We start from the raw sequence: 25,509 nt of genomic DNA, 5'->3' as shown, positions 1-25,509 counted from the left end.
GGTGTGTTTAAATAAAGAAAAAATTAGGAGAGGCCGCAAATTTGGACCTTTTGTTTTTAACTTCCCAGTGTTTGGTATAGTTTCCTTTATTGGTCAGAGCACCGAGTATAAGAGTTGGAAGGTCATGTTGCAGCTATATAGGATATTGGTTAGGCCACTTTTGGAATATTGTATGCAATTCTGGTCTTCTTCCTATTGGAAGGATGTTGTGAAACTTGAAAGAGTTCAGAAAAGATTTATAAGGATGTTGCCAGGATTGAGGGTTTAAGCTATAAGGAGAGGCTAAATAGGCTGGGGACTGATGAGGAGAATTGAGGGTTCATACAAAATGATTGTGGTGTGTTGAGGGGATATCGGAGAGGAATCAATTATACAGTTACTTCAGAGTTACACATGGTTTTAATCTGATTAACATTCCCTGGGAAACTATCCAAATAGGTGAAGTCTCTTACTGACTCAGAGTTGGTGATGTTGTTGGGTGGTTATGGGAGCAAGGGAATTACCTGTCTGAAGTTCAAATTTCCTGAGCAATTTCCACAGAGTCAGTGTGTTGGGATGTCCAAACTGTCCAACGTGTCTCCCGGATTATGTGACCAGGCTTAGACTATTGGCCTGAAAGGCTGGACCTTGCTTACTGTTAGAGCTCAACCTTGCCCTGACATTACCAATTTGGATGGATGACCAGTTGGATAAAGCAAGTGGAGTTTAATAAACTCATTTAAACTGAGGCACATTTTAACTAAAGCATGTATCGGGAAAACCCTTTTCCAGCCTATAGCTGGTCAGCCGAGTCCTTCTAAGTGCCATAAAAAACAGCAAGGTCTATTTGCATAAACTCCCTTTCTTTCATCCTCTGAGAATGTACTGAAATTTACATGATTAAATAGTTGCTGAAAAGCCTTCCTTTAATTCCAAATGGCATTCTATAAACACTCAAGTTTCATCTCCCATCATTTTAACATGGGCATCCAATCAGTAACAAGCAAAAATACAAACTTTTACTTCTTTAATCAAGCAAATGTTTGTAATATGTTTCTAATATGATTCATTCGGATTCTGCATCTCATCATCTCCTGCCTTCATATAGCACCTTTTTACAAACCGCCTGGTGATTTCTGTACAGAGTCAAATATTTTAAAAAGACAAATCCCACTTAACAAATGCAAATATAACATCATTTTTACTGCAGCCAAAGAATGAAATAAATATTAACTAAATACTCTCTGTGTCGGTAACTTGCACTTTCAATCCCAAAATCCAACGTACCCCTTTACCTTTAACACAAACAAAAACCTACTTTGAAGGTTTATTTTACATTGTTCCATCAATAACCTTTCAATTATCTGGAACCCAGTTGTGCATAAATCATAGCTCCCCCAAGACTCAATTCCATTCCTTTACTTTCCCAATCTGATAACTTTTAACCTTTTATTATGAAAGACAGTCTATGGTTTGCTGCTGGAGGATTACCTTCTTGTACAATATGGATACATCTTCCAGCCTCACAAATTTGGTCTTTTCAATGCAAGGGTGAGGCCTCACCTGCATTAGTATAGTGTGCGTGGTGATTCCTCAGGGTGAACAGAGGATTTACAGAAAAGATCAGAAGGTTCAAGGAAGTTTGTAAGACTTGTGGAATTGATTTTAAGATTTAGGGTGAGAGCAGAAGATGAAGGGAGGATCTGAACAGTTGGGGTGGATGGTGTCTAATCGAGGGTTGGTAGTGAAGCAGACAAACCTGATGCACCAGCTAAGTGAACATAACTCTTGCATTCAACAAACCTCACCCTGCACCTCTGCCCTCAAACCCCACCCCTCCAACCGTAACAAGGACAGAACGCCCCTGGTGCTCACCTTCCACCCTACAAACCTTCACATAAACCAAATCATCCGCCGACATTTCCGCCACTTCCAAAAAGACCCCACCACCAGGGATATATTTCCCTCCCCACCCCTTTCCGCCTTCCGCAAAGACCGTTCCCTCCGCGACTACCTGGTCAGGTCCACACCCCCCTACGACCCACCCTCCCATTCTGGCACTTTCCCCTGCCACCGCAGGAACTGTAAAACCTGTGCCCACACCTCCTCCCTCACCTCTATCCAAGGCCCTAAAGGAGCCTTCCACATCCATCAAAGTTTTACCTGCACATCCACTAATATCATTTATTGTATCCGTTGCTCCCGATGTGGTCTCCTCTACATCGGGGAGACTGGGCGCCTCCTAGCAGAGCACTTTAGGGAACATCTCCAGGACACCTGCACCAATCAACCAAACCACCCCATGGCCCAACATTTCAACTCCCCCTCCCACTCTGCCGAGGACATGGAGGTCCTGGGCCTCCTTCACTGCCGCTCCCTCACCGCCTGGAGGAAGAACGCCTCATCTTCCGCCTCGGAACACTTCAACCCCAGGGCATCAATGTGGACTTCAACAGCTTCCTCATTTCCCCTTCCCCCACCTTATCCTAGTTTCAAACTTCCAGCTCAGCACTGTCTCCTTGACTTGTCCGGACCTGTCCGACCTGCCTATCTCCTTTTCCACCTATCCACTCCACCCTCTCCTCCTTGACCTATCACCTTCATCTCCTCCCCCACTCACCCATTGTACTCTATGCTACTCTCTCCCCACCCCCACCCTCCTCTAGCTTATCTCTCCATGCTTCAGGCTCACTGCCTTTATTCCTGATGAAGGGCTTTTGTCCGAAACATCGATTTTGCTGCTCTTTGGATGCTGCCTGAACTGCTGTGCTCTTCCAGCACCACTAATCCAGTCTAAACCTCACCCCTGCTCCATTATGTCAGCCTCACACCATAGTAATGGGAGCATTCTGATGAAACCTTTCTGTTGGTTTTTAATTATGTTACTTCCATGAATAATCCTTCAAGAGATCTCAAGCAGCTGATGAGCAATTTGACTCGTATAACTTTCCCTAAATGTATTAATCCTCCTGTGCAGTGTGAACACTATACCTCTGAACACCAGCAGGGAAAATTCCTATTTCCCTTCAAAATGTTGCATTTATTCCAACATCTCCTTGCACATGTGTGACAGACACATACAGAACAGCAGAGATTCCCTTCAGAAGTCAATACTGCCACTGATGCTGTTCTAATCTTGTGACTAACACATAATGCTGCATTTACAATGTCAGAAGAAGGGACGAGAAAGGAAATGCAATAATTTCTTGTTGATTGCACTGACTTTTGAATCAGCTGTCTATCTACAAATGATTACAAACTACCTCAGAACGTTCCAATTTATAACCATTATACCCTCTGGTCATAAAGGTTCAGATTGCTTCCACACTGTGTTACTTTAGCAGAGGAATAAATTCACTGCGCATTATCTCTACCTTTATGAAATGTCATTCCCTTCATTTTGTTGTGAAAAATGAGATTCTCAAGTCAGTCTCTAAATGTTGCAAAGTTACTTGTATTCATAATCAACATTTTAAGCAGTATTCCTGAGCAAAATTGTGATCAAGCAACATTTAAATAGATCCACAGTCAGACCACAACTTGATAATGGCAGATAAATGATATAGAAAGATACACAGACATTCAGCCATCATGTCTGTGCTAGCCACTTTCAAGCAGTTGATGTTTAGCCCTCTACTTGACAGCATCTCAAATTTATAAACAAATGACTTTTTTTCCCCAAATGTTGTAAGAGATTGTTAGTCAAACGTTTTTGCAGATAATGAGTTCCAGATCCCTACCACCCTTTGGGTGGGGAAAAATATCGTAATTCCTCTCTCACTCTTCTGTCAATTGCTTTAAATCCACATTTCCTTTACTAAGGTAACAGGCTCTTCCCTATCCGTCATTGTCAATTCATTTGCAAAATTACAGCTGTGTTGGTGAAGGCGAAAGCTAGCCTTAAGATTGCCTCAGCTGGAATAGGGATTAAACCCGATGCAGTTAGTGTTACTCTGATCCACAGGCTAAATGTCGAGCCAACTGACTGAACTGCAATGTCCCAAAAACACCTATTCCCTTCCATCGTTATACAGCCCACATTTCCCCTCAGTCTCCTGTATGATAGTGATGCAGTTTTGTAACAGAACCAAGCTTTTGTTTAAATGTCATTGTATGTAAGCAGAAAATAAATCATTTGTAAATTTCAAACTAATTGTTAACCCAATTTGTGAAGTGATTGGAAATGGACATCATGGATAGACTTAGACGTTTGGAGATGGTTTTTATTTTAGATTAGATTACTTACAGTGTGGAAACAGGCCTTTCGGCCCAACAAGTCCACACCGACCCGCCACCCACCCATACCCCTACATGTACACCTTTTTACCTATCACTAGGGACAATTTAGCATGGCCAATTCACCTGACCTGCACATCTTTAGACTGTGGGAGGAAACCAGAGCACCCAGAGGAAACCCACGCAGACACGGGGAGAATGTGCAAACTCCACACAGTCAGTTGCCTAAGTCAGGAATTGAACCTAGGTCTCTGGTGCTGTGAGGCAGCAGTGCTAACCACTGTGCCACCGTGCCACCCACCGTTTTGCTACCTGTGAATTGAGCTCTTATTATCTACCATCAAAAAGCTGTTCAGAATAATTCCAATAACACAACCTATGATTTAACATATGATAAATGAAAGAAAGACTTTCATTTATAAAGTCTGTATCAGAACAATTGACCTTTCAAAAGCCCTTGCAGTCAGTCAAATACTCTTGAAGTGTAGTTACTATTTTAATGTAAGAAATATGGCAAGCAATTTGCAAACAGCAAGGTTCCATAAGCAGCCATGTGAAAATAAACAGCATTTGATGACGTGGCCTGAATCATTTCTCTGCCTTATCTTTTCCTCTTCTTTTGGTCCCTTGGGCTCGAGAATGACTTTCCTCAAGTTGTGTTGAATGGGTTCCGAAATGGTTGGTGAGATCAATATATGAATGACAAAAAATACTATGCATTGGGCAGCTACGTGAAGGGTCTGACAATTGAACCAGTTAGAGGTTTGTGCCTGTTCCCTGGTGAAGTCTCTCTATGATCAGTGCCTTTTTGAAACAACTTCCTTCATTTTGGTTGGTCATGAACCAAGTAATCCCAAGAATCATTGGAGATGTGTAATCTTTTCAAGGATGCTTTGAGGACATCTCTGAAGAGTTTCCACTGTCATGAAATTCTGTCTAAAATATTTGCTTCGGGAGTCTGATGTCAGGCATTGGAGCTGGTTTTGAGTGATTGGTACCTCAATGCTGAACAATTGGCTTATTGATCTGGAGAATCTTATGAAGTCAGTGCAATTGTATTTTCTATATGCCAGCAGTAGATGCCTGAAGAAGTGGAATGCAGCAATCATTGTAGCCTGGTAAACAATAACCTTTGTCCTGAGTTCAGGACCCTTGGTCCTCTTTTCTTGTGTTGGATAAAGGCTAAACTGGCACATTTGAGACTATGATGAATTTCATAACCATATACAGTCATAGTCATAGAAATGTACCGCACAGAAACAAACCCTTTTGTCCAACTTGTCCATGCCGACCAGATATCCCAACCTAATCTAATCCCATTTACCAGCACTTGGCCCATATCCCTCCAAACCCTTCCTATTCATATATCCATCCAGATGCCTTTTAAATGTTGCAATTGTACCAGCCTCCACTACTTCCTCTGGCAGCTCATTTCATACCCGCACCACCCTCCATGTGAAAAAGTTGCCTCTTAGGTCTCTTTTATATCTTTCCCCTCTCACCCTAAACCTATGCCCTCTAGTTCTGGACTGCCCCACTCCGGGGAAAATACCTAGATTATTTATCCTATCCATGCCCTTCATGATTTTATAAACCTCTGTGAGGTCAGCCCTCAGCCTCCAATGCCTCAGGGAAAACAGCCCTAGTCTATTCAGCCTGTGCTTATAGTCAAATCCTCCAACTCCGGCAACATCCTTGTAAATCTTTTCTGATAGGACTGAGACCAGAATTGCACGCAATATTCCTAAATTGGCCTAACCAAAATCATGTACAACTTCAACATGACCTCCCAACTCCTATTATCAATGCTCTGACCAATAAAAGAAAGTATACCAAACACATTTTTCACTATCCTATCTACCTGCAACTCTACTTTCAAGGAGTTATGAACCTGCAATCCAAGGTCTCTTTGTTCAACAACTCTCCCTAGGACCTTACCATTAAGTGTATAAGTCCTGCTAAGATTTTCTTGCATTTGTCTAAATTAAACTCCATCTGCCACTCCTCAGCCCTGACCCACCTGATCAAGATCCTATTGTAATCTGAGATAGCCTTCTTTGCTGTCCACTACACTTTCAATTTTGATGTCGTCTGCAAACTTACAATATCCATGTTTGCTGAGAGGAAGTTCCTAATGGAATACAGAAGATGTTCCATATTTTTCAGGTTTACACTGTGGATCATTACGGTGGATGGTGCAGTTGGAGCACATTGGAAGATGACTTAGTTTTCTGTGTGTTTAATCAAAGTCCCATTATGCCATATACTTCTGGGAAGGAGGGAACAATGACCTGCGGCTGAGTTTCTCGATGGCCATGCCCACAAGAGTCATCTGTGTATTGAGCTCCATGACCGAAGGTGGGATAGTTTGGGCTGTAGGCCTTATAGATTGATTAGTTTTGTATCTGTCCTGCAGATATTCTCTACACTTGTGCATCATTTGATGGAGGTGAAATGCAGTATTACAGTGAGGAAAATAGAGCGTTTCGATGCAACCATAAACTTTGTTTAATCCGATATTTCAGTGTTGATGGTTCTGCTGGGGAGAATCACAACTTGGATGTTATCATGAAATAGGTGAAGGATGGTAGTGAATACGAGGCAGACAAAATGAAGAGGATACTCTGTTAACCATTACAGTTAACCAAACTGTAATCGTTGAGGAAATGGCAGGTGCAGTGGTTAATGCTGTTCCTTGTTTTTGTTTGAATTACAGGCAGAATGACAAACATGTTTGTGGCTCCTTTCAGAAGCATGAAACCACACTGTGACTCCTAAACAAGCCCTTCAAACACTGCGAAGAAACCATTTAGGACGATCCTTGGAATGACTTCCTGACAGCACAGCAAGTTCTATCGTGATTTGATCGAATGAATTGTTGTTGCTTCTGAGTAGAGCTTCATGTTTCCATGTACAATGAAAATTATTTGAAAGCAAATAGATTTTTATTCAATATAAATAAACAGATCAATTCTTAGGTGTATATTTGATTAAAAATATTTTGGTCAAATAAAATGTAACTAGCATTGAATTTACACAATCAATGCTTGTATTTAGATATACAAAGTACTTTGAATATTGTTGATTACTTTCCAGGGTTGACAAAAAAGAGCAGCAACAATGTTAACAAAAATGGAACTGGAGCCAGCAGTTTTGAAGTCAGTAGTCTAAAAAAATCGTCAATGATTATTAATGGCCAGATGTTTAATACATTAAGGTAAATGTATTAGCACTTAAACACAGCCATTCTGCTATTTTGTTTAAGTGTTGGCCTGTTCTTACCACCAACAGAAATTGGTCAGGAGTTAGACAGTCAGATTTCTGGTGGTAACAGTCATCAAGGATGTGATAAGGCAGAAGGGGGGTGGGTGGGGGGGGTACTGCAGATGCTGGAAATAAGAGTCTAGGTTAGAGTCGAGATTAGAGTGGTGCTGGAAAAGCACAGCAGGTCAGGCAGCATCCAAGGAGCAGGAAAACCGACATTTCGGGCAAAAGCTCTTCATCATTCCTGATGAAAGGTTTTTTCCCAAAACGTCGATTTTCTTGCTCCTCGGATGCTGCCTGACCTGCTGTGCTTTTCCAGCACCACTCTAAGGATGCAACTATCTGCTCCATTTAATTGAGATGCCATCCTTTTGAATCTGCAGACCCTGATATCCATCAGTGTTCAAAGGACCAATATTAAAAATCATTTTGAAGTGACCTAGCTAAAGTTGAAATTATTTATATCATTTAATAATCCCTCTTAAGTAGAAGATGCTTTATTTCAAATAAACTGAGGTCTACCCTTTCCCAACACATAGGACCACCAACATGATTTCATAGTCACTGTGGATTAATTGATCAAGTTCAGATAAAAGATCATAAAAGGCCCATTTTACTTGAGTGCTACAAGTAGTTATTAAAATAGGTATTAGTGAGAAAATTTCCATGTTATGTTGTTGTTTAATGCTTTTAGCTACTTACCATGAATGGATTAATGTTGTTGGTAAAGCAGCAAGGAATTTAGCATAAGCTTATCAAGTCTTTATACAATAGAGTCACTCAAAGGAATTTATCAGTTGTGATTCTTCTTTTGGGTGATTGATTTGAAGTTTTGGAACTCTCTCAGTACAGCATGGTACCTGAGAGATTTAAAAACAAACTGTCCAAAAATATGTCCTACTTTCGCAATGTGTCAGCAATCTTTGTCCTCAATTCAAACAAGTGAAAACCGGGCGCATTTCAAAAGAAGGAACGATTTCTTAAACTCAAGAACAACAGATCTGAATGAAGATAACGTACCCATTGAGAGTGAGGTAAAAAGTGTTTACAGAATTGGGGGATGTGAAATATGTCGAATAAGCATCACCTTCCTACCCATCATCAAGGTCTCCCCCATAATATGGAGGGTGAGTAATATTGAAATCAGAAACCCAACCCTGGTGTGCAGACACTACTTCCCTGTTACACTACAAAATGGGTAGTGTGTGCAGCTGGGGTCAGAGGGTAGGGTGGTGACAGAGGAATAGGCAGACCTTCCGAAAGCTTTTCAGATGGTGTGAAGGAAGTGTGGGTACTATTTTTGGAAGCCCATCAAGTATACCATCAAGCGGACAGCACCCTCTCTTCCTATCCAGCAATACTTCAAAACTGATACTCCCTTCCCCTTGCACCCCTCCCTAAGGTGGGTTAATGCTCCCCATTCAAAAACCTTGACTGACTTGATCAGACCTCCTTCAAGAATCTCTTTTTGTAAGCTTAGCAGTAGCCATAACTGATCCCTGGCACTGTCAACAGTCAGATTGATTGGAAGCTCCCCTGGATGACAATGTCTCTCCATTGAGGGGCAAATGTCCCAATCTCCAGCAATTCAGCCTGTCTTCAGCACATTCTGACTGTGGTCCATTGCTTATCACCAGATTTTCTTCAGCTGACTGTGGAAGTGAGCAATCTTCCCTTAGTTTCTGTCATGTGTTTCTGCCATTACAAATAGCTTCTGACAACTATCCCGTTGTAAAACAATGGGATCTGATCTTCACCCATTCAAATCATGGTGATAGAACAGAGTTTATTTCATAGGCATTCTCTGGAATTCAACTCTGAAGCTGTAAAGTCAGTGAGTAATATTTCAAAGAAAAACTTTATTTGCAGAAGTACTGCCAGAAACTATAGGAAAGGTCTATTGTATTTTAATAACTGACTAAACATATGTTGAAAAAACATTTCTTTACTTTAATCATTTATACTGACACTAAGATTAGCTCAAGGAACCCGTGCAATTCTATGTACATTTACCGGAAAGAAAAGGTAATCCCACCACACAACTCCATTTTATTTCAACTTTGCTTTGTTTAAAAGTAGCGTGTGTTTTGAGTTCATATTGATAGGTTGATAAATCCATATGCAATCAGCAAGGTAATTAGTAGTGGTTATGTATGAATATTTAATATGTTCATTCCAAACTTCTCTTTGTAGATGTTAACTTGTTAAGAGGTCCAGTACTTTAAATGAAAACAATTCCTGATATTAGTGACACTTGCTTGTTCTGTGCTCCTTTATCCAATCATTCTTCATTCAGTTCATTTGCATATGCAAGACCTTTGTCAGAGCCTATTCATTCACTCCTGAATTACCTATAGACCTGTATAATAGTGATTACCACCTTTGTTGGCACTGATATTGCTGCTTGTTAATGAGAGACTGCAGTACTCCTCAACATTTATCTGTCTCTTAAGTAATGCAAGTAAGGATCAAGTCCATTTCTCACACAAGTTGTCTGTTCCAACATTACAAGTTGCAAAGCAAGGGCTCTAAGATTTGTTTTCATATGACTACGCTAGAGTGGTATTCAAATTAATGGATCCTTTAGCTTCTTATTCATCACCATTTTATGGACCTTTTACAATACTGACCTGTGCATCACCTACTGCTACCTGATCAACAATATAATGGATAAAATGTGTACCTGCATTGTTGATTGATGAAAGTGAGCATGATTACGGTTCATCAATTGGAAGTGCAGCTGGGCCATGAATGATCCTGAAGTTCCTTTGCTTCTTGAAGAAAGTAGTTAGAATATTATGAGCTAGACACATTTATCTCTCTGGACATTGTGTTTTCACTGCAGGAACTAGAGAATAAGAATTGAGCATATGGGTGTAATGTTCAAGAATAATTCCATGTACACACTGGGTAGTATGGGCAAATCTCTATTTCACCTCCTACTATGACCCAGCCTTACCCATTTTGTTTTTTATACATTCACATAATGTGGGCATCATCTCTCAAACTAATCTCACCAGCCCAGCAAAATTTCAGCCATCAGATACTGTGGAAAACCACCAGGCAGGTGGACCCATGCGTTCCTGATAACAAAGAACTTGAAGGAAATTAATAAAATGTGCTAAAAATGAAAATGAATATGTGTGGTGTCATTGATAAAGCTGCCTTCCAAAGGTAAGATCAGAATGAGTTGGAGGAAAGTCAAAGTAATTGTAAAAAGAGAAAAATTGGTGGTGAATTATACCATGTAAGGCTCTTGATAGTGTCCAAGCAGTACATAACGAAATGGAATTTATTTGAGGCTCTACAGAGGAGACTTATATGAGATGGCCCAGTGGTATTAATCACTAGACTATTAATCCAGAGACCTTGGTAACGTTCTGGGGACCTGGGCTTGAATCTTGCCATGGCAGATGGTGGAATTTGAATTCAATAAATGTCTGGAATTAGGAATTCAATGCTGACTATGAAACAATTGTCAAGAAAACCCATTAGGTTCACTGACACCCTTTAGGAAAGGTAACTGCCATCCTCACCTGGTCTGACCTACATGAGTACAGACTCCCAGCAATCTGGTTGACACTTAATTGCCCTCTAGAAATGGGTAATAAATGCTGGCCTGGCCAGTGATGCCCACATTATGTGAATGTAGAAAAAACAAAATGGGTAAGGCTGGGTCATAGTAGGAGGTGAAATAGAGATTTGCCCATACTACCCAGTGTGTATATTGAATTATTCTCGCACATTACACCCATATGCTCAATTCTTATTATCTAGTTCCTGCAGTGAAAACACAATGTCCAGAGAGATAAATGTGTCTGGCTCATAATATTCTAACTACTTTCTTCAAGAAGCAAAGGAACTTCAGGATCATTCATGGCACAGCTGCACTTCCAATTGATGAACCGTAATCATGTTCACTTTCATCAATCAACAATGCAGGTACACATTTTATCCATTATATTGTTGATCAGGTAGCAGAAGGTGATGCACAGGTCAGTATTGTAAAAGGTTCATAAAATGGTGATGAATACGAAGCTAAAGGATCCATTAATTTGAATACCACTCTAACGTAGTCATATGAAAACAAATCTTAGAGCCATAAGACCATAAGACCATAAGACATAGGAGCGGAAGTAAGGCCATTCGGCCCATCGAGTCCACTCCGCCATTCAATCATGGCTGGTGGGCATTTCAACTCCACTTACCCGCATTCTCCCCGTAGCCCTTAATTCCTCGAGACAACAAGAATCTATCAATATCTGCCTTGAAGACATTTAGCGTCCCGGCCTCCACTGCACTCTGCGGCAATGAATTCCACAGGCCCACCACTCTCTGGCTGAAGAAATGTCCCTGCATTTCTGTTCTGAATTTACCCCCTCTAATTCTAAGGCTGTGTCCACGGGTCCTAGTCTCCTCACCTAACGGAAACAATTTCCTAGCGTTCACACTTTCCAAGCCATGTATTATCTTGTACGTCTCTATTAAGTCTCCCCTTAATCTTCTAAACTCCAATGAATACAATCCCAGAATCCTCATTCATTCCTCATATGTTAGACCTACCATTCCAGGGATCATCCATGTGAATCTCCGCTGGACATGTTCCAGTGCCAGTATGTCCTTCCTGAGGTGTGGGGACCAAAACTGGACACAGTACTCCAAATGGGGCCTAACCAGAGCTTTATAAAGTCTCAGTAGCACAACGGTGCTTTTATATTCCAATCCTCTTGAGATAAGTGACAACATTGCATTCGCTTTCTTAATCACGGACTCAATCTGCATGTTGACCTTTAGAGAATCCTCGACTAGCACTCCCAGATCCCTTTGTACTTTGGCTTTATGAATTTTCTCACCGTTTAGAAAGTAGTCTATGCTTTTATTCTTTTTGCCAAAGTGCAAGACCTCGCATTTGTTCACGTTGAATTCCATCAGCCATTTCCTGGACCACTCTCCCAAACTGTCTAGATCCTTCTGCAGCCTCCCCACTTCCTCAGTACTACCTGCCTGTCCACCTAACTTCGTATCATCTGCAAACTTTGCAAGAATGCCCCCAGTCCCTTCATCCAGATCATTAATATATAATGCGAACAGCTGTGGCCCCAACACTGAACCCTGCGGGACACCGCTCATCACCGGCTGCCATTCTGAAAAAGAACCTTTTATCCCAACTCTCTGCCTTCTGTCAGACAGCCAATCCTCAATCCATCCCAGTAGCTCACCTCGAACACCATGGGCCCTCACCTTGCTCAGCAGCCTCCCGTGTGGCACCTTATCAAAGGCCTTTTGGAAGTCTAGATAGACCATATCCACTGGGTTTCCCTGGTTTAATTTACTTGTCACCTCTTCAAAGTTTACCAACAGGTTTGTCAGGAATGACCTCCCCTTACTAAATCCATGTTGACTTGTTCTAATCAGACTCTGCTCTTCTAAGAATTTAGAAACCTCATCCTTAATGATGGATTCTAGAATTTTACCAACAACCAAGGTTAGGCTAATTGGCCTATAATTTTCCATCTTTTGTCTTGATCCTTTCTTGAACAATGGGGTTACAACAGCGATCTTCCAATCACCCGGGACTTTCCCTGACTCCAGTGACTCTTGAAAGATCTCAACCAATGCCTCCACTATTTCCTCAGCCACCTCTCTCAGAACTCTAGGATGTATCCCATCGGGGCCAGGAGATTTATCAATTTTAAGACTTTTTAGCTTTTCTAGCACTATCTCTTTCGTAATGGCAACCATACTCAACTCAGCCCCCTGACTCCCTTTAATTGTTGGGATATTACTCATGTCTTCCACTGTGAAAACTGATGCAAAGTACTTGTTAAGTTCTCCTGCTATTTCCTTATCGCCCATCACTAGGCTTCCAGCATCAGCCCTTGCTTTGCAACTTGTAATGTTGGAACAGACAACTTGTGTGAGAAATGGACTTGATGATAACATATTAGAGTCCCAGTGCTATGATGTTGCTTTCCTGGTTCACTCGCACCAGAAACCATGGGGTGCAGACTTCTGGTGTTAAGGTGACAACGCATGAATTAAGATTTTAAAACGTGTGACTTAATTAACATTTTAAAGGCATATTTCTAATTTTATCAATGGTACACAGGAACCATGAGACTTCAGATCTCATCTTAGTTAAAGAAGGATGGAAAGGAGGGCACAGTTCACTGCTATCTCTACCTGCCATCTATGGTGCAGGGGAGAGTGATGCATGAAGGCTATTGCCAGGCAATGACAGAAGAGGAGATAAAGGAGCTTCAACAAACTGAGGGGCGATACTGTAATGGTCATAGATAAATAGTGAAACTTTCTTCCATGGGAGTACTCTGAGGAATATGTGGCTGGAGGTTGGCTGTACTGAATGTGCAGTACTGGGAGGATACCTATTTGACATGGCACGAATCCACCTAGACTTTGTGCCCATTTCCATCTCTGAAGAAAGGGTGGAGCCTTGATGGTCATTCTGATCTGGGAGAATATCAGAGCAAAAACAAAATTGCTAGAGAAGCAGCATCCGTGGTGAGAAAGTTATTATTTTGGGTCCATTGACCCTTCAAAGGAATCTCTTTTTGTGTAATTTCTGTTTTTGTTTCTGATTTCCAATGTCTGCAGGTCTTTTAGTTTTAATGAGAGTATCAGAGGGGTCTTGCTGTACTGCCTCAGCAATGGAAAGGTGAGGTGCCACTGGGTTTCCTTACTGACTGGGCCTGAAAATATATTTTCAGTTCCTCTCTAGGTTGGGAATCTTTCTGAAGAAAGATGTCCAAACTTATTTAACATGACCAGAGGAGGATCATGATTGGCGGCACGGTGGTTCAATGGTTAGCACTGCTGCCTCACAGCACCAGGGTCCCAGGTTTGATTCCAGCCTCAGGTGACTGTGTGGAGTTTGCACATTCTCCCCGTGTCTGTGTGGGTTTCTCCGGGTGCTCTGGTTTTCTCCCACAGTCCAAAGATGTGCAGGTCAGGTGAACTGGCCATGCTAAATTGCCCGTAGTGTTAGGTGCGTTAATCAGAAGGAAATGGGTCTGGGTGGGTTACTCTTCGGAGGGTGGGTGTGAACTGGTTGGGCCAAAGGACCTGTTTCCACACTGTAGGGAATCTAATCACGAACTTGGTCAAACTCTGAGCAGCTACTTGAAAGTTGTCCAATCTTTTTGGCGTAAAACCTTAGATTGAAAAAGTCATTGGAAATCTTCATAAAATAACTTCCAATCTTGTATGGAAAGGCTGAGGAAACTCCTCAGAAGATGGAATGGCATCAGCTTGGCATGGAGCATCCTTTGTCTCAGCTGGAATGTCCGCTAGTAGCTGTAGAAGACCTAGTTGGATACAAGCATGACAAATCCACAAAACTTTGTTCAGTTTTAGCCATAAATAGGCTTCTTCATAGCTTTACTATTGTTGCTAAGTGTTGCTGAAGAATAAGTTTTAACTGAAAGGGTATTGCCTCCAAACACTCTGTATCTTGATGGTCGAAGTCATTCTCGATTGCCAGATTTCTTTGCTGTGTCTGCAATGATTCTTCAATGGTTCTTTAAAGAGGAAGTGATTGGCACTACGTGGTATGAATGTGCTACCACTTCAAAGCATACTTTATCATTCTTCAGGAAGATTTTGACTATCGGACATCACTTTGGATTCTCAAGTTACTGAATTTGGGAAGACTTCTCGGGTTTTTGCCTCATGGTTCCTCATGTTTGCCTCGTGATCATTCAAAGTTGCCTCATGGTTCTTCCTTTTCCTCAGAGAAATACCACCTACCCTAGAATCATGTCTGCACTGCTGCTACCATGTTTTAGTATGCCTTGATCTATTTGTCATACAAGTTTGGGCCAAACCTCCAAGTGTCTTTTTAAGCAACACTTAATCCAATATGTGCATGAAGGGGATGCTGCAGACTCCCTTGTGCTGAGCTGTACTAATTGCTACTTTCTAACAACATCCTTTTACATGACCACTGGGCATGTGTGGCTCGTCAAGGTATTGATTAAATCCTGTGTCTACAATTTCAGGATTAGCAGACTGCACTTATGTTCGAGGAGGTGGTAATGTCTGGGCTGTTTCCCTCCTCTGTAATCTCCATTCATGCTTGGTCAGGCATAACTATGATGTTTTGCCATCCTTTAGAATGGGGCATGGCTAAAAGCACAAGAACACCCAGAGTCTTTTTTCTGCCCTGGTCTCTGCAGTCTCCTGTGTTCAGTTGCTTGGTTGTCAGCTGCTGTTAGACAGGCTGTGGGATCTTCAGGCCAGTCAGGCAAACAGGCATTCTTTCAAAGCAGACAGTTGTGAATACAGTCCTCTAGCATCTATCGATCTCAGTGCCTCATTTCCCATCTTAGTTGTTGAACTAGACATACACTGTGCATCCTTTTAGTTATGCAACCTTCATGTAATTGAATTCAAGCACAATTGAAAGATAGCTGCAACAATAGAAATCTAAAATAAGCACAGAGACTACTGATGAAACCCAGCAAGTTTTGCAGCATCGGTGAAGAGAGAAATAGAATTAATATTTCAAGCCGAGTACGACTCTCGTTCAGAACTGAAAGGTGTTGGACGCACATTTTTTTAATACTGAAGTGGGCGAGAAGCACGGAAGCCAATGGTAGAGAGTCCCATCTCAAAAGACAAAGGGGTTGTTAAGGCGGTGTAAGAGAAAAAGAGATGGAAAATTAGTGTGGAATGGGAAGAGAATGGGTCCTCTCTACTAAGAGCAAAATAAACAAGACAAAACTAAAGGGGCAGAGATATGGGGAGGGGAGGGTGTAGAGGATGTAAGAAAAATGGAGAACAGAGATAATGAGAGCAGTTTCTGAAGTTATAGAACTGAACACTGAGACCTGTTGCAAAGTGCCAAGGTGCAAAATGAGGTATTATTCCTCAAACTTCAGATTCCCATTGTTTCAGTTGTTTTTCATTTGTGCTTGAATTCAATTACATGAAGGTTGCATAATTAAAAGGGATGTGCAGTGAATGTTTAATTCAACAGCTAAGATGGGAAATGAGGCACTGGTGGTGCTAGATGCGAGTGGACTTGCATTCCTACATTCATTGGAATATAGCAGCACGTAATTGTTGTTCACTGGCTGTTGGATTCCAGAGGGAAGTGGCTTACTTTGATGCCATTGGCATCTCCAACCTTTGATAAAAGCCAGCTCATTGGTGTACATTTTTGTCAGTTGTTCTTCATGTCCAAAAGAGCTGGAAAGCCATTAAATAATGCAGGGAAGTTTCCCTCCATCAGGGAGTGTAATTCCCTCTGTCCTTTTTTGTACTCACTAATGAATTAACTATACTAACAGGTCAGAGGCAAAATAATTCTTGTCCACCATCTTGATTCAGTAGTGAATTTTTTTAAGAAGTTGCATTTTCACATTTTCCAACATACTAATCCTAACCTAATGCATCACCAACATCAGTTTCCTTCGTCTGAGAACTCAGTCTGAAATTAGCCTGACATTACAACCCAACAATTAGAATAGAATGTTGCAGTGTCCAAAAAGTTAAAATTCTAAACTGAGGTTGTGCATGTTCTTAAAGCCTGTACCATGTGTCTTGGTTCACAACCATTTCTATCATGGAATATAAAATCTCATGCCTGTTAATAAGTCTGAATTTTATTTTTTATTAAAAGAACAGGTGCGTTTTCTCAAAGTTGGTCACCTCTGGACTGAGTTCCAGATGGATTTTGAAATTTTCAGATTTGCAAGTAGGATGGATGTGATGTCAGCTTAGCTCAAAAGTCACTCTGGAAAATGTAGGGGTGTGGTGAAGCCAATAACTTGGTCAATGTACCACCAACCATTGCAGCACCTAGCCTAAACTGTTAAGATATTTTACTCATCAAATATTAAGTAAAGCATATTAAGCATATCAACTTAAAAGAGCAGCTGGATATCGCTGTTTTTTTACATAGGCAGATTTGAGGCACGTACCTGAACTATTACAAACCCAGAGAGTGTACTTAGTCAATCATCAAAGATGCAAGGTGTTTGCTTTTTACAAGAGTTAATATGCAATACATACAGATTTATGTTTGATAATATAAAATAAGAACAAGCAGGTGAACTGCTGAGACTGCAGTATGTAAGAAATAAGCCACACCATTGTCAGTTCTGCAGAAAAAAATAGGCACAAAATCAATCATCCAGGCTTAAATCAAAACTCTTAGTCCAAGTAAAAGTATTTTGCAAAACATGAGGCCCATGATATTGATGCCAGTGTAATCAAGAAAATAAGCACCATTATAGCTTTGTGTTTGTGCAGATTTCCATTAATGTTTCTAATTGTACAATCCAACAGTGACAAGTCAATTTTACCATAGAGATCTTCTTAGGATCAGAGGCATCAGTATCTCCCTTAACAGCTTGTACATTATACTTTACTCAGGGCTTACTTCACACCGCATCCTACCTGATCAGCTGTAAAATCCTGGAATGCCACAATAAAATCTCTTTGCGACTTAAAGCCGATAATTGTACCATCGGCAAGCTTATTTCATCACGCTCTTCAGAGGAAGGCTGATCAAATGTAATGCTAGAACAATTAGTTACTTTGATCTGTTCTGTAGTTCTTAGGTTACCAAACCTGGCAGCTAATTTGCATCATCCATGTGACTTAGTGGGCAAAGTGTACTACAGACAAGCAAAAGATTCTTTGAAGCTGACGCCTGAGTAGAATAACTTTGGAGGTCTGGAAATGTTTCAAAAGAATAGGTAACAAATAATTGAATTGTTCTGCAAACAATTCTGCTTCTTGTTATCAAAGAGACATCATTGGCCAAAACATTGTTCAAGAGGACTTTTAAAACATATTTTTAACTATTCTTTCTATAGAAAGGTCTCTGACATTTTAGAAGCATTTTGAAAAATATTTACAGCTATATAACTGTAGCTGTAATTCCCAGAGCAGACGAAGCTTTACTCTGTACCTGAACATCTATAATTTGACCTGGGAGTGTTTGTTGCAAACACTGACAATGGGAAGACCTCCATACTGAACAACTGACCTTCCTCAACGTGTTAAGTTTCCAATGCTAAAGAGAAAAAGAGAGAAACTGGGCAAGAAAACCATGGAGAAAGATGATAAAAGGTAGGCAGTGGAAATGGTAACACTCATCATCTTGGTTCATGCATGAATAGAGGCTATAACCTATCTTCAAACTGATTCACATTAGTAGCCAGTGAATCTGTGTCTGTCAATAAAATAAATTCTTCACGGATGTAAAACCAAAAGTAATATGCTATTTAAGAACTTGTGATAAAGTTCGCTGCTGTTAACTACTCAATTTTGTCTCGTAAATATTTTATTTAATGAGATTAAAACTATTTTTTACTGAATACAGGAAGGCATAGACAAAATGAAACTAAACATTAGATGCTATATTTTACCCTCTCAAACATATTTGGCTTCAGCAGTGAACTGGTTAGATGTATATATGCAATTCATCCAACTTCCATTAATCTTCACTCCAGCACTGTCAGAAAAGGTCACTTTTTTTTTGATCTCAGGTGGAACCTCGAAGAAAAATATAATACCTTGACAAGATTGTTTCCAACTGGTCAGACTCACATGTCAACATTAATGATGGATTCACAGTCATAGAACAGTATATTCTGAATCGAACTTACCGAGAACCCAGTTCAACTTGTCAAAATGAATCTCTTGAAAGCCAAATATTACAGATGTTGTAAATGTGAAGTAATAATGGAAGATGCTGAAATGGTTCAACATGTCTGGCAGCAGGTCTTGACCTAAAATCTTGCATTGTTTCCCTTTCTGCCATTACTGCCAGATCTGTCCTGTATTCTCTGATTTTAATTATGAATATATTAAATTTTGCATAGCTGGCATAGTTTTATTTTCTGTCAACAAGACCACTGACCCCAGCATATAATCCACCTGTTCCTGTTTAATTGACAATTTTGTTGATCTCTAGTGCTGTATCCTTGACATTAAGGTGCCATTGTTAGAGGGGATTGGGGCAAGAATAACATAACAATGGATGGCAGTTAACATTAGAAACTTGTACGTAGTCTAGAAGAAAATCAATGATTACATTAACAAAACTTCCTTTTGACTTGACTCCCCATCCCATCAGAAGAAAGCTGCAGGCAAGAAATGGAATGCAATCTTAAAATCTAGCACTTTTAATGCATTAATTATAAGGTACATGACATGTTAACAACCAACACATTATATTATTTTCAGTTGAAGTAGAATGTTGTAGAAGCGGCCAGGGAACAAACTAAACAGTCGCCCAATATTATTTTGCTCTCAACTGCCTTCCTCTTAGCCAAAACAAATGGAAAATCCAGTCCTAGAGTCAGGCAACAATTGTCTTTCTATTTATAATTCTCATGTGGCTAAAGAAAAGGTCACCCGTTTCGTGTTTGGGCTGGCTTGCACATACGCTTTCACAAGAAATGTTGCTGAAAATTCGATACATATCTTTTCAAAAGAAAAAAAAACGACTTCTCTCATATCATGTAATTATGTTCAGAGTTAGAAATGCAAGTGTCAGCAAAATGAATATCCAACTGAACTGAAGTTTCAAGTCTTTCCCTCCAACTTTGTTAAGTGAACTTATCATGGTTGTATGTGTGACAAAATAAGTACCCTGTTTTAATTTCCACCTCAGCTTCATGGTGCAAGAGCTCTTTCATTTATTAAATCCTGCAATTTGAATGCCATCAAGTTCACCACAAAATAATGAGTCTAGGAGGAGAGCTTTTGTTACTTCAAATGAAAGGCTTTGTATGTTCTCTTGTTAAAATGTCATTTTCTCTGTATCATTGTGTAATTAGACTTCAGTGTGAAATACTGTAGTTCTGCAAACACGAGAACATTGAATCTCTTACTTCTCTTAATGCTTCAATTTTTAATATGGTGCTTCATTGAGAGTTGATTTTATTCAAGCGTCAGTCTCTCCTAATGGGAAGAAGCTCATGAAAATGTCAGACTTACACAAATGTGACTTTGCATAGTTTTCAGTGGAGGTTGAATTAATTTGACTTAGTGAAAAAATTCACAAAATTAAATATTTTAAACTGTGTTGATGTTACTCATAATCAGTGCATTCAGCAAATTATTGGGATGCATGCATTATAACATGGTCTTAATAGACTTTTCAAACATGGATGCATAACATAATAAATTTTTGTCATGTATTAACATTAGCAGAAGGCCTGGAAAACCCTACTGTTTAGATAATACATTTAGTTCATACCCTTGGAATTGAGCATTGAACTATAAACCCATGTTTGAATTTGGTAGTGCTTCAACATCCTAGTAATGTGCCCGAGGACAGATGGTGAGACTCTGCTGTGCCCTTATGAGCACTGGTGTTCGCAGTCATGTTCTCTGCAGATTGAGAATTTGTGACTGCAGACTGAAGTTGCATAGATTCAGTGTAAGCTTCCACTGCAGTAATCCAACATTGAGTGGCATTGCTTATTTTGCAATGAAAACGAAGACATTAGCCATTTTATGCTGCAACACGATTGAGACCATGTGGCATAACGGAGAGGCTACCACTTCCATGCTGGAAAGAATGAGCTCAGAAATCTGCAAAATGCTGTGTGCAGCTCTGATACCAACCTTCCCTATGTTACTTGATAATGTCGCCAGGCTTTCTGACAGACCTGCCAGTACAGCATGCACGATCATTTTTTTTGTGTATCCTGACCAAATTAAGCCCTTATCTGTAAACTCTGGAGCAGAACCCATATGTAGCATAAACAATTGGGTGGTAGCTAATTTTTCTCCTCTGTGTTTACTGTGGACCAAGACATGAAGTCTTGGAAATTTGGGGAAGTTAGTGGTCATATCTTGCACTGTTATAATGCAGGGGTCAGTGCTGGGCCCATTGCTGGTGTTATCTATATCAATGATTTAGATGAGAATGTACAAGGCATGATTAGCAAGTTTGCAGATGACACTAAAATAGGCAGGATCGTCGACAGTGAGGAAGGTTATCAGAAACTGCAGCAGGACCTTGATCAGCTGGAGAAGTGGGAGAAAGTGAGGACTGCAGATGCTGGAGATCAGAGCTGAAAAATGTGTTGCTGGAAAAGTACAGCAGGTCAGGCAGCATCCAAGGAGCAGGAGAATCAACGTTTCGGGCATAAGCCCTGAAGAAGGGCTTATGCCCGAAACGTCGATTCTCCTGCTTCTTGGATGCTGCCTGACCTGCTGCGCTTTTCCAGCAACACATTTTTCAGCAGCTGGAGAAGTGGGCCGAGAAATGGCAAATGAGGTTTAATATAGATAAGTGTGAGGTCTTGCATTTTGGAAAGTCAAATCAAGGTAGGAGTTTCATGGTGAACAGTAGTGCCTTAAGAGAGTAATGGAATAGAGGGACCTTGGAATTCAGGGTCATGGTTCTCTGAAAGTGGAGAGACAGGTAGACAGGGCAGTGAAGAATGCTTTTGGCACACTGGCCTTCAGTCAGGGCATTGAGAATAAAAGTTGAGAAGTTATGTTGTAATTGTACAGGATGTTGATGAGGCCACACCTGGAGTATTGTGTTCAGTTTTGGTCACCTTGGCAATAGGAAGGATGTTATTAAACTGGAAAGAGCAGAAGAAATTTACAAGGATGTTGCCAAGATTCAATGGTCTGAGTTAAATGGAGAAATTGGACAAGCTAGTGCTTGTAGAAGACTGAGGGGCAATCTTATAGAAGTATATAAAATGATGAGAGGCATGAATAGGGTGAATGCACTCAGTCATTTTTCCCAGGAATGGGGAATTGAGGACTAGGCGGCATCAGTTTAAGGCTAGTGGGGAAAGAATAAAAGGGAACCTGAGGGGCAATGTTTTTTTTACACAGAGGGAGGGGAGGTACGCATATGGATTGAGCTGCCAGTGGAAGTGGTTGAGGCAGGTACATTACAATACTTAAAAGGCATTTGGGCAAAAACATGGACAGGAGATGATTAGAAGGATATGGGCCAAATACAAGGAAATGGGTTGAGCATGGATTGACCTTTTGGTCAGCATGGACCAGTTCAGGCCAAAGCCCCTGTCTCCATGCAGTAGGGCTCTATAACTGGTGACCTATGGTATCCCATCCACCTGTGCTATTTGTAATTTATTTATGGTCAACATCTAACCACATCCAGATCCTGCTTCTCAAGCACCCTCTTAAATATGGCCAGTGTCAGTATCAGAGCTAACGGCTGGATTGTGAAGGCAAATGACGATAATTGGCAGTTATCATTGTCTTCTTCCTCTTCCACTTGGTGTTCTTCCACCTCTGCCAGGCCAGGTTGCAGTTCTTCATTATTACAAAGGAGAAAAGCACAAATTTAGCATTGTAATGAGGGGAGTTGGTGGGGTGTATTGGTGAAGAATGGTTAGACCATCTGTAGCTTGCAGATCAGTAGAGCTTGCAGGATGTTAGGAAATGGGATATCAGAAGAAGAATTAACTATGAGGATGCTGTCACTTTCAATTATTTCAGTCCTGCATTGACCACACCCTCAGCCATAGACACTAAAATGTCCTCCTTTGGAACAAATGCATCCTTCCCTGTTCCGTGAATGCCTGTGTATGGCAAGCTGAGGAGTGAATGTGACTTACAGCAGTATTAAAATGTGAGGTTGAGGTGAAAGTATCAATGAAGGTGTGAAAGGGTGGTTTGTTAATGGATGGAGATTGCCCATAGGTGAGTGATGGGGTGTGGTGCATTAAGTAGAGTGTAAGGCCAATGGTATGGATGGGATAAAGCTTTTGAAGATCCATTCATTGCCCTCAAATACTTGTGTGTGATTATTAAATTCTTACAGCACCCCATTCAGGACATGATGGTATTCATTGCGGTAGCTTACATTTCCATTGTCATTAAAGGGCTGCCGCACCTCTCTGAAGATAAAGCATCTTTTTCAATCTGGCTTCATCCAGTCCTCCAAATCTTTATCCTTAGTATGTCCTTTCCTTCTAATATCCCAAGTCAAAATCCATTTCAGAATAATCTTCAGCATCTGGTCCAGTCGAAATGCCCTTCCATTTGACCTGTCTGTCTTGACTTTAATTAATCTCTCAATGTTTTGAAAATCTTCCTCAGGAACGTAGCTTGTATTTAACGTTGAGTGCTTGCTGCAATGATGTTTGAGATCAGAGAGCATGAATGTTATTATCTGTATAGGAACAAGGAGAATGGGATAATTATAGAATCTGTTTCCAGATGATCAAACTTCATGGTCCAAGCTTTCAATTGCCAGCTAACAAATTCAAGATTATCTTCAATCTTTGGCTTTGGCCCCTGATATTGACCAAACCATAAAACAAATTGCTATATCTAAATTTCTTACGCTGATAGGTTTGAAAGAAAAATCAAATGGATGGTGCATCAGTTAGAAAACTTTATTGAGAGCAAATTTATAATTAAAGCATTTGTCACTCCAATATTATCTCAGAGCCTGAATATCTTTAGTCAGAAGGACCAATGAAATGAAACGTATACAAAGTACTTATAGTTTCCCATTATTTGAAAAACAAAATATCATATAAATTCAAAATCAAATTACATTGCTTCCCATTATGGTCAACCAATTATCATAAACAGGCTTGACATAGGAGTCGAGCAAATATACCAGAAACCTTTTGCATATTATAACATTTCTATAATTGTTTGGCCAATATCATTGCCTTTCATTTAGTTTTTTTTCCAAAAATGTTGCCACCAACTCTGCTCTGCTGCTGGATCCTTGTGAAAGTGCAAGAAAGAGAGGATTATGCAATTGACTGGGAATGATGGAAGGACACTGGGGCCATTGTTGTTTGTGATATACATAAATGATCAAGAAGAGGGCACTATTGGTATGATCAGCAAGTTTTCAGATGACTTGAAGATTGATGGAGAAGCAGAATGCATAAGGGACTGTCAAAGAATACAGGAGCATATAGATAGACTGGAGAAAAGTGGCAGATGGAGTTCAATCCGGACAAATGTGAGGTGATGCATTTAGGCAAATCTAATTCTAGAGTGAATTATACAATGAATGGAAGAGTCTTGGGAAAAGTTGATGAGCAGAGAGATCTGGGAGTGCAGGTCCATTGTACCCTGAAGGTTGCTGCACAGGTGGATAGAGTGGTCAAGACGGCATATGGTATGCTTGCCTTCATTGGATGGGGTATTGAGTATAAGAGCTGGCAAGTCATGTTAAAATTGTACAAGACATTGGTTCAGCCACATTTAGAAAACTGTGCACAGTTCTGGTCACCACATTACCAAATGTTTGTGGACGCTTTGGAGAGGGTGCAGAGAAGGTTTACGAGGATGTTGCCTGGTATGGAAGGTGCTAGTTGTGTAGAGAGGTTGAGTAGGTTAGGTTTGTTTTCATTAGAAAAAAGGAGACTGAGGGGAGGACCTGACTGACATTTACAAAATCATGAAGGGTATAGACAGGGTAGAAAGAGATAAGCTTGTTTTCCCAGGGTAAAGAATTCAATAGCGAGAGGTCATGCTTTCAAGGTGAGCGGTAAAAAGTTTAAGGGGGATACACGCGGCAAGTAATTTACACAGAGGGTGGTGCATGTCTGGAACGCGTTGCCAGCAGAGGTGGTAGAGGCAGGCACGATAGATTTGTTTAAGATGCATCTGGACAAATGCATGAGTAGGTGGGGAGCAGAGGGATACAAATGCTTAGGAATTGACAGACAGGTTTATACAGTAGATTTCGATCAGCTCAGGCTTGGAGGACTGTAAATTTTCTTTGTTCTTTATTCTTTGTTCTGTGACAATAGGTGGAACATAAACTGACATGGACTGTCATGGGCTAAATTGCTTGTTGTTGTGCTGAACATTCTCTGTAATTGTAAATCATAAATGATTCTTTCCTGGCTAGAACCCATTTCAGCAATTTCTTTACACTATAGAGGAGCAATTTAGTTGTTGCAGAGTGTCACTTTGCAAAACAAAATACTTTGATTGTCAGCACGTAAAGAATTTGTCACGAATCAGTTATGTTTTATCTCCACTATGAACATTGTATTTTGAAATTTAGTATTTTGGAGA

This window comes from Chiloscyllium punctatum, chromosome 25 (assembly GCF_047496795.1).
Source record: "Chiloscyllium punctatum isolate Juve2018m chromosome 25, sChiPun1.3, whole genome shotgun sequence".
Classification (NCBI taxonomy): domain Eukaryota; kingdom Metazoa; phylum Chordata; class Chondrichthyes; order Orectolobiformes; family Hemiscylliidae; genus Chiloscyllium; species Chiloscyllium punctatum.
The sequence above is the reverse complement of the archived record's forward strand: the minus strand, read 5'-3'. Positions refer to the sequence as shown.